Source organism: Lactuca virosa, chromosome 9 (assembly GCF_052849685.1).
Source record: "Lactuca virosa cultivar CGN04683 chromosome 9, Lactuca_virosa_CGN04683_v6, whole genome shotgun sequence".
Classification (NCBI taxonomy): Eukaryota; Viridiplantae; Streptophyta; class Magnoliopsida; order Asterales; family Asteraceae; genus Lactuca; species Lactuca virosa.
In genome coordinates, this window is record NC_136434.1 from 52,373,396 (window position 1) to 52,383,083 (window position 9,688).

The window sequence follows — 9,688 nt, forward strand, 5'->3', positions numbered from 1 at the left end:
ACGTTCCCACTCTGACGCTTGACGTTTGGGACCAAAATGCAAAATTATTAATAAACAAAGCCAAAAATGTAAATACCTGGAAACTGGCTTTACAAATATCCCCCACTTGAAACAGACTTCGTCCTTGAAGTACACTACTGCAAACAAGTCGGGGAGTGCTCCCTTATCTCATCCTCCGGCTCCCACGTCTGCTCAGAGCCCTTTCGATGCTGCCATTGCACCTTTACTAGGTTCACCACCTTATTTCGTATAGTCTTGGTCTTCCTGTCAAGGATCGCGATTGGCCTCACCACGTCGTTCAGGCTCTCATCAACCTGAATATCATCCAAGGAAATCACTGCCGAATCATCGACTACACAATTTTGTAACTAAGAGACATGGAAGGTGTTGTGGATTTGACTAAGGTCATCGGGCAAATCCAGCCGATATGCAACCTTGACCACACGAGCAGAATTCCTAAATGAACCAATAAACTGGGGGCCTAGCTTGCCTCGCTTCCGAAACCGAATGACACCTTTCCAAGGTGACACCTTCAGAGGCACCAAGTCCCCCACCTGAAATTTGAGGTCCGAACATTGTTGGCCTGCGTAACTCTTCTGCCCGCTCTGCGCAACTTGCAACCTGTCGTGCATCTGCTGAATCAACTTAGTGGTATTGAGTACCACTTTAGTACTCCCCATGACCCGATGTCCGACCCCCTTCCCCAGAAAAGCGGGGTTCTACACCTCCTCCCATACAACATCTCAAACGGTGGTCGGTCAATACTGACATGATAACTATTGTTATAGGAGAACTTGGTCTGTGGAAGGTAAGTATCCTAACTCCCCCCAAAATCCAATACATATTCACGGAGCATATCCTCAAGCATTTGAATCGTCTGCTCGCTCTGACTGTTGGTCTGGGTGGTATATGTACTAAAGTGCAATGGAGTACCCAACTCCTCATGAAACTTTCTCCAAAACCTAGAGGTGAAACGAACATCCCAGTCCAAAACCACTAAAACGGGGGTCCTAGCTTGCACCGAGGTTCTACACCTCCTCCCATACATATGCAACCTTGCCCACCTGGGCGGAATTCCTGAATGAACCAATAAATTGGGGGCCTAGCTTGCCCCGCTTCCTGATACATCTTCGTGGACCCTGGATGAATTAAAACTTCGACTTATGAGCCTCCTCTAGCACTGTCTGTCTCACCTCACCAGTAGGCGGAACCCAAACTCTACTACATTGAGTCAACAACCCCCTACTGTCTCTGACAAATAAAGGAATTTGCCCCTGATTCGATCTGCCTTCCAATTATCATTTTTAAATCGCTTTACCTGAGCCTTCTTGATTGTATCCAACAAGGGAAAATAATAACCATCCTCAAGAAAACATCCCTAATAGGAGTACTCACTGCCTTACGGCTCAAAGCATCGACCACCATATTGGCCTTCCCATGATGGTACAGAATCTCTCAATCATAATCCTTCACCACATCCAGCCATCTTCGCTGTCTCATATTTAAGTTCGACTGATCCATCAGATACCTCAAACTCTTGTGCTTATTGTATATAGTACATCTGACCCCATATAGATAATGCCTCCAAATCTTGAGGGAAAAAATCATAGCCCCCAACTCTAAATCATGTGTAGGATAATTCGCTTTATGAGGCTTCGGTTGCCTTGAAGCATAAGCAATCATGTTGTCACACCCCGAAACCGATGGCGGAAACGTTCCGGGGCGGAGGACGTCATGTATAGCATCACAACCAATGAATAACAGCAATCATAGCAACACAACCATTACAGTGAATACTTAAATAAAAATGTTTACATCAGTCTGAAACTTAGTTTGAATTACATCCAATAGTTTTGTATAGTAAAAACTTAAAACTCTTATTGCTCCAGTTCCTCGAAAATCCAGCAAGTACATGTCTACTGATTTCCTGAGAATACAAGCCGTTTGAAAATATCAGCATAAAGCTGGTGAGTTCATAAGCGATAGTTTGTAATACAAATCGTTGATGAGTTCGTAAAAGTGTTTTGTATAACTCCAAGAAAATCCGATATTTTCTTTAGTGAAAATGTAGTGTTATCAGTTCTGTAATAAACCATGAATATCTGTGTGCTTCCAAGAAAATCCGATATTTTATTTAGTGAAAATGTAGCATTATCGATTTCGTATAAACCCTGAATGTTCGTACTGAAAACCGTAGTGGTATGCGAAAATACTACCTCATGTGACCAGCTAAAGCTAATCATGAAGTATAACTATTTCGTATGCAAAACCGTAGCATAATTGGTTCTGTTTGAAAACCCTGGCTCGGCTAGTAGTGTGTTTTAGTTCTATTTAATATAAATAAAACCGTTGAAGAGTGTCGGGTTGTAAACTAAAGGTGATTTATACATAATGTGAGTCGTATAACCATGCTTGATATGACTAGTGACCTTTCCAACGTTCTTCAGGCGTTGAGTGAAATGACATTTGTACATCTCAGGCGTGCCCGCCTAACTGTAGCTAGCAGTCCAGATGTGGGATTGTCAGTCCCGAATAGATCTATTCACAAATCTCACGCTCTCCCTCCAGGAGACTCTGGTTATACAGTGGTAGGATTTATCCCTGTACACCAAAGGGTACAGTAGTGAAGTAGCGCCTCACAGTATCGTACAATCTAGTTTACATGTAGTGTAGTGGCGTTTTACCATAGTGAAAATCTGTATGAATACCGTATATAGTGATAATTATAGTTATGAACACCGTGATAAAGTAGTGATGTAAACTGTAAACTGTAAACTGTTTCTGTCTTAGAGCATATGTTTAGTAGTGAAAGTTTATGTACTTGTTATGTTTAGAAAATCCCAAACTATACCGATTATAGTTTGCATGTATAGTGAATAGCGTGTCCGGAAAACTAAGCAAATTTTAGTGAAAACGTCCCTTATGCTCAGCATAGTACAAAAGGGATTTAATGTATAAGATTTGCATAAGTCTTTTTGAAAACATTTATGTTTAGCTTGTATTCCCCCCTGAAAACATTGAAAATATGGAAAATGTAGGGGTATGAACTCACAGTTGTTGTGTGAAAGCGTTGACTGAAATGAAGGTCCTCGAGTAGTTGCATGTGACACTTAACGGAATCCTATTATCAAATAAATACATATATGTATCTAAATTAGCGATTTCGATAGATAAAGTGTTACAAGAACACTTGTATTCGGTTGAGGAATGTTACCAGGACTTGATCGAATCGATGAAAGTGAGTTTTCAGCCAAAAACACCACTTAAAAGGTGTTTACGGTTGAAGATGAGTTTATGGTTCTTGAAGGCTTGGACCGTAAACTCAAGAACAGAGTTTACGGTTTCAGAAGGCTTGGACCGTAAACTCAAGAACAGAGTTTACGGTTTCTGAAGGTTGGACCGTAAACTCAAGAACAGGGTTTACGGTTCTTGAAGGTTGGACCGTAAACTCAAGAACATGGTTTACGGTTCTTGAAGGTTGACCGTAAACTCAAGAAAAGTGGTTCTGCTTGCTGATTTCGAAGAGATAATCGTTTCCAGACGTTCCCAAGTGACTCCAAACGTGGTTTCTCGATGTTTTCCGAAGCTTGAAGGCATTTTGAGTGTTTACGGTTAAGATTTTTAGAGAGAGAAGGAGAGAGTTTTTGGCCAGAAATGTTCAAATGAAGGTGGAGGCATCGTATTTATAGGGGTGTTGTGGGGGTCCACTCTTCACTGACCGTAAACGAGTTTACGGTCGTAAACGAGTTTACGGCCGTAAACACGTTTACGGTCGTAATCTCATTTAGACCGCAAATGCTTGATTTTTCGAGATATTCGGGTTTCCGCGCGATTTTTGGTTCCGACTCGTAAATAATTTAATTATATAAATAACTAGATTATTTTCAAAACCAAGGAATTTGACGGAAAAGTTAGCGAATTCGAAATTTTATTAACGGAAACGGAAAAAGTTTCGGGTTGTCACATCATCCCCCCCGTTAGAGGGAATTTCGTCCCGAAATTCAAACCTAGAATACAAATGATGGATTAGGAAAGAGATGCGGATACTTCTGTTTCGTCTGATCTTCGCGCTCCCAAGTGAATTCAGGTCCCCGCTTGGCATTCTAGCGAACCTTCACTATCGGGATGCGACTTTGTTTCGTTCGTTTGATCTCTCTGTCCATGATTTCGACCGGTTCTTCCACGAAGTTGAGCTTCTCGTTGATTTCAATATCGTCGAGAGGAATTACAAGTGTCTCGTCGGACAGACACTTCTTTAGGTTTGATACGTGGAAAACAGGGTGGATGTTGCTGAGCTCCCGTGGTAACTGGAGTTTGTATGCTATGGGACCAATGTACCTTGGGTTTAGCTTTCCACGCTTCCCAAAGCGTATCATGCCTTTCCAGGGTGAGACCTTCAGAAGGACGCGGTCGCCAACCTGGAACTCCAAGGGTTTTCGTCTCTTATCAGCGTAGCTCTTTTGTCTATCTCGCGAGGCTTTCAGTCATTCCCGGATTTGTACAATCTTCTCAGTTGTCTCTCGGATAATTTCAGGACCAGTGAGAGTACTGTCGGGGACTTGACCCCTGGCTAGCTGCATGTCACCCACTTCAGCCCAGCACAGAGGGGATCTGCACTTACGGCCGTAGAGGGCTTCAAACGGCGCAGCCTTGATGCTGGTATGGTAGCTGTTGTTGTAGGAAAATTCGATCAAAGGAAGATGAGTGTCCCAAGACGCGCCGAAATCGATGATGCAGGCTCTCAACATATCTTCCAAGGTTTGAATTGTTCTCTCACTCTGTCCATCAGTCTGCGGATGGTAAGCCGTGCTCATATCCAACTTAGTTCCAAGAGCCTTCTGTAAAGACTGCCAAAACCTCGATGTAAACCTGCTATCTCGATCAGAGATAATGGATGCAGGTACACCATGAAGGCGAACTATCTCTTGAATGTAGATCCGTGTGAGTCTCTCCATTTTGAAGTTCTCTTTAATTGGCAGGAAGTGGGCGGACTTCGTCAATCGATCGACAATTACCCAGATGGCATCGTGCCCACTCGGAGATCTGGGTAACTTGGTGATAAAATCCATAGTTATCCTTTCCCACTTCCACTCAGGTATTTACGGCTGCTGAAGTAAACCTGAGGGCTTTTGATATTCTACTTTTACCTTGGCACAAGTCAGACACTTGCCCACGAAAGTAGCAATTTCTGCTTTCATGTTTGGCCACCAATAGAGTTGTTTGAGATCTAGATACATCTTGTCCGAACCTGGGTGAACGGAGTATTTCGTCTTGTGAGCCTCATTCATGACAACCTCTCTGTACCCGCCGAACTTTAGGGTCCAGATCCGGTTCATGAAATAGTACACTCCGTCTCCTTTGACCTCCAAGTTCTTTTCCATTCCTCTCAAGGCTTCACCCGGCATGTTCTCTGGTTTTAAGGCTTCCAGCTGAGCCTCCTTGATTTGCGTGGATAGATGGGAATGGATGGTCATTGTTAGTGCCTTCACCTTACGCCCTGAATACTCCTTTCGACTGAGGGCGTCTGCTACCACATTGGCCTTGCTGGGATGATAGCGAATTTCGCACTCGTAGTCACTAAGTAGCTCGACCCATCGTCGCTGTCTCATGTTTAACTCCTTCTGATCAAAGATGTGCTGCAAGCTCTTATGGTCGGTGAAGATAGTGCACTTGGTTCCATAGAGGTAGTGTCTCCAGATATTTAACCACAAAGACCACTACTCCCAACTCCAAATCGTGAGTTGTGTAATTTACTTCGTGTGTTTTCAACTGCCTTGAGGCATAGGCGATGACCTTACCTCTCTGCATGAGTACACACCCTAGGCCCTGATTGGATGCATCACAATAGACTACGAAGTCTTCCGTCCCTTCGGGCAGGGACAAGATAGGTGCACTGCACAGGGCTTGCTTCAATGTTTGAAACGCAGTGTCTTGCTTGACTCCCCAACTAAAGGTTACCCCTTTTTGCTTCAGGGTAGTTAAAGGCTTAGCGATTCTCGAGAAGTTCTGGATGAACCTGCGATAATAGCCCGCGAGACCTAAGAATTGCCGGATTTCTGTGGGTGTCTTTGGTGCAGACCAATTCTTAATCGCTTTGATCTTGGAAGGGTCCACGTGTATGCCTTCCTTGCTAATCACGTGTCCAAGGAAATTTTCCTTCCTGATCCAGAATTCGCACTTCAAGAATTTCACATATAGCTTTTCTGCCCTTAATGTTTCCAACACCTGTCTCAAGTGCTGTTTATGATCATCTTCACACCGCGAATAGACAAGTATATCGTCGATGAACACGATCACGAACTTGTCTAAGAAAGGGCGGCACACCCGATTCATCAAGTCCATGAATACTGCCGGTGCGTTGGTTAGACCAAAGGGCATTACTACAAACTCGTAGTGTCCATAGCGAGTTCGGAATGCTGTTTTGGGAACATCATTCTCATGAACTCGCAACTGGTGGTACCCTGATCTTAGATCTATCTTTGAGAAATAATTGGCTCCCTGAAGTTGGTCGAAGAGATCGTCGATTCTGGGTAAGGGATATCGGTTCTTGATGGTAAGCTTATTCAGCTCTCGGTAGTCGATGCACATCCGGAATGATCCATCTTTCTTCTTCACAAATAAGATCGGAGCTCCCCAGGGTGAGGAACTCGGCCTTATGAATCCTTTGCTAGTCAGCTCATTGAGCTGACTGGATAATTCTTGCATTTTCGTTGGCGCTAAACGGTAAGGAGACTTAGCTACAGGAGTAGCTCCGGGGATCAAGTCGATACGAAACTCGACTTGGCGCTCGAGAGGGATTCCTGGGAGATCTTCAGGGAAGACATCAGGGAAGTTACAGACTTCGGGGAGACTCTCGAGGTCTTTAACTTTTTGCGTCTCATCAACAACATGAGCTAGGAATGCATGGCACTCCTTCCGTAGATACTTCTTCTTCTTCCCACCGCTTTCCTTTTGTGGTTCGGAGACAGCTGCCACTTCATCCAGATCGATTCCATGATCGATCAGAGTCTGTGCCAGATCCTTGGCGCTTTCAAATGTGGTTGGCCTCGCAACCAAGACATTTCCTTTTGTGGGTTGCGTCAATCCCCAAATGTACCTTTCGACTTTCTTGCTTTCCGGGGTGACCATTCCCGGACAGAGAAGCGCCAGATCACAAAATCTAGCAGTGTAAGCAGCGATGTCGGAACCCTTCATCTTCAAGTTCCAGAGTTCGTGCTCCAACTTCTGCACTTCGCCCCTTGGGCAGTACTCTGCCAGCATGAGCTCCTTCAGCCTTTCCCAACCCATGGCATTGGCCACTGGCAGGGTTAGGGTTTTGACTCGACCATTCCACCAGGTCAAAGCTCTGTCGGTGAAGGTGCAGGTGGCAAACTTCACCTTATTTGCTTTAGAACAGACGCAAATTTCGAAGATGGATTCGATCTTCTCGAACCATCGAGTCAGGGCGATGACACCTCCATTTCCGTCGAAGGACTTGGGTTTCGCAGTCATGAAGTCCTTGTAGGAACACTCTTTTTGATGTCCCTGACTTCCATCTTGTCTCTGAGGGTCGGTTCCACCTCCAGCCCCACCAGCATTCACTTGTGCCATTGCTACAGTCATGGCGGCGGTAACTGCTGCCTGGAACATGACGAGGTCGAACTGAGGGGGTGGTGGTGGTGGCGGAGTGTCGTTGTTCCTTCTGATGGGTCTTGGTCGGGGAGGCATCTTGTTCTAGAAACAATCAGGAAGAAGAGGATGGTAAGTCCTCGAGATATATAAAACAAGATATATCTCATCCTGAAAATAAAAGTATTCTACCGAGCGATAAACGCAGAGAAGTTACTATCACAAGTAAGTTATCGCTTAAGGAAGACGAGGTAGCAACACTTAGAGTGAATCTCTATACTGAGTTTGGCTCTAGCGAAAATACTCCTATAGTATTTTATGTGAGATGATTTTTGGTAAGTTTTAGGTCTGCTGTAACACCACAGTCACTCCCAAGCACATGTTGGTCATGTCTCGACTGAATATAGTTGATCAGGCTATATTCACCCTAGACATGATTACATAACTGTCCAGGTTTAACCGCAGCGTTCCAACATCCAAATACTTTTATTCTGTACTACTAGCAACACGAATTTTGGTTAGGTATGCATGCTCATTAACTTTTATAAAAATACTTTATATTTTGAAAGTATACTTTTAGCGTAGAGCACTTAGGCCCCTTAGTGTTTATAGTTGTATACCACGTAAGGTTCGGTATACTAGTTCGCTATAAACATGGGCTCTGATACCAATCTGTCACACCCCGAAACCGATGGCGGAAACGTTCCGGGGCGGAGGACGTCATGTATAGTATCACAACCAATGAATAACAGCAATCATAGCAACACAACCATTATAGTGAATACTTAAATAAAAATGTTTACATCAGTCTGAAACTTAGTTTGAATTACATCCAATAGTTTTGTGTAGTAAAAACTTAAAACTCTTATTGCTCCAGTTCCTCGAAAATCCAGCAAGTACATGTCTACTGATTTCCTGAGAATACAAGCAGTTTGAAAATATCAGCATAAAGCTGGTGAGTTCAAAAGCGATAGTTTGTAATACAAATCGTTGATGAGTTCGTAAAAGTGTTTTGTATAGCTCCAAGAAAATCCGATATTTTCTTTAGTGAAAATGTAGTGTTATCAGTTCTGTAATAAACCATGAATATCTGTGTGCTTCCAAGAAAATCCGATATTTTCTTTAGTGAAAATGTAGCATTATCGATTTCGTATAAACCCTGAATGTTCGTACTGAAAACCGTAGTGGTATGCGAAAATACTACCTCATGTGACCAGCTAAAGCTAATCATGAAGTATAACTATTTCGTATGCAAAACCGTAGCATAATTGGTTCTGTTTGAAAACCCTGGCTCGGCCAGTAGTGTGTTTTAGTTCTATTTAATATAAATAAAACTGTTGAAGAGTGTCGGGTTGTAAACTAAAGGTGATTTATACATAATGTGAGTCGTATAACCATGCTTGATATGACTAGTGACCTTTCCAACGTTCTTCAGGCGTTGAGTGAAATGACATTTGTACATCTCAGGCGTGCCCGCCTAACTGTAGCTAGCAGTCCAGATGTGGGATTGTCAGTCCCGAATAGATCTATTCACAAATCTCACGCTCTCCCTCCAGGAGACTCTGGTTATACAGTGGTAGGATTTATCCCTGTACACCTAAGGGTACAGTAGTGAAGTAGCGCCTCACAGTATCGTACAATCTAGTTTACATGTAGTGTAGTGGCGTTTTACCATAGTGAAAATCCGTATGAATACCGTATATAGTGATAATTATAGTTATGAACACCGTGATAAAGTAGTGATGTAAACTGTAAACTGTTTCTGTCTTATAGCATATGTTTAGTAGTGAAAGTTTCTGTACTTGTTATGTTTAGAAAATCCCAAACTATACCGATTATAGTTTGCATGTATAGTGAATAGCGTGTCCGGAAAACTAAGCAAATTTTAGTGAAAACGTCCCTTATGCTCAGCATAGTACAAAAGGGATTTAATGTATAAGATTTGCATAAGTCTTTTTGAAAACATTTATGTTTAGCTTGTATTCCCCCCCTGAAGACATTGAAAATATGGAAAATGTAGGGGTATGAACTCACAGTTGTTGTGTGAAAGCGTTGACTGAAATGAAAGTCCTCGAGTAGT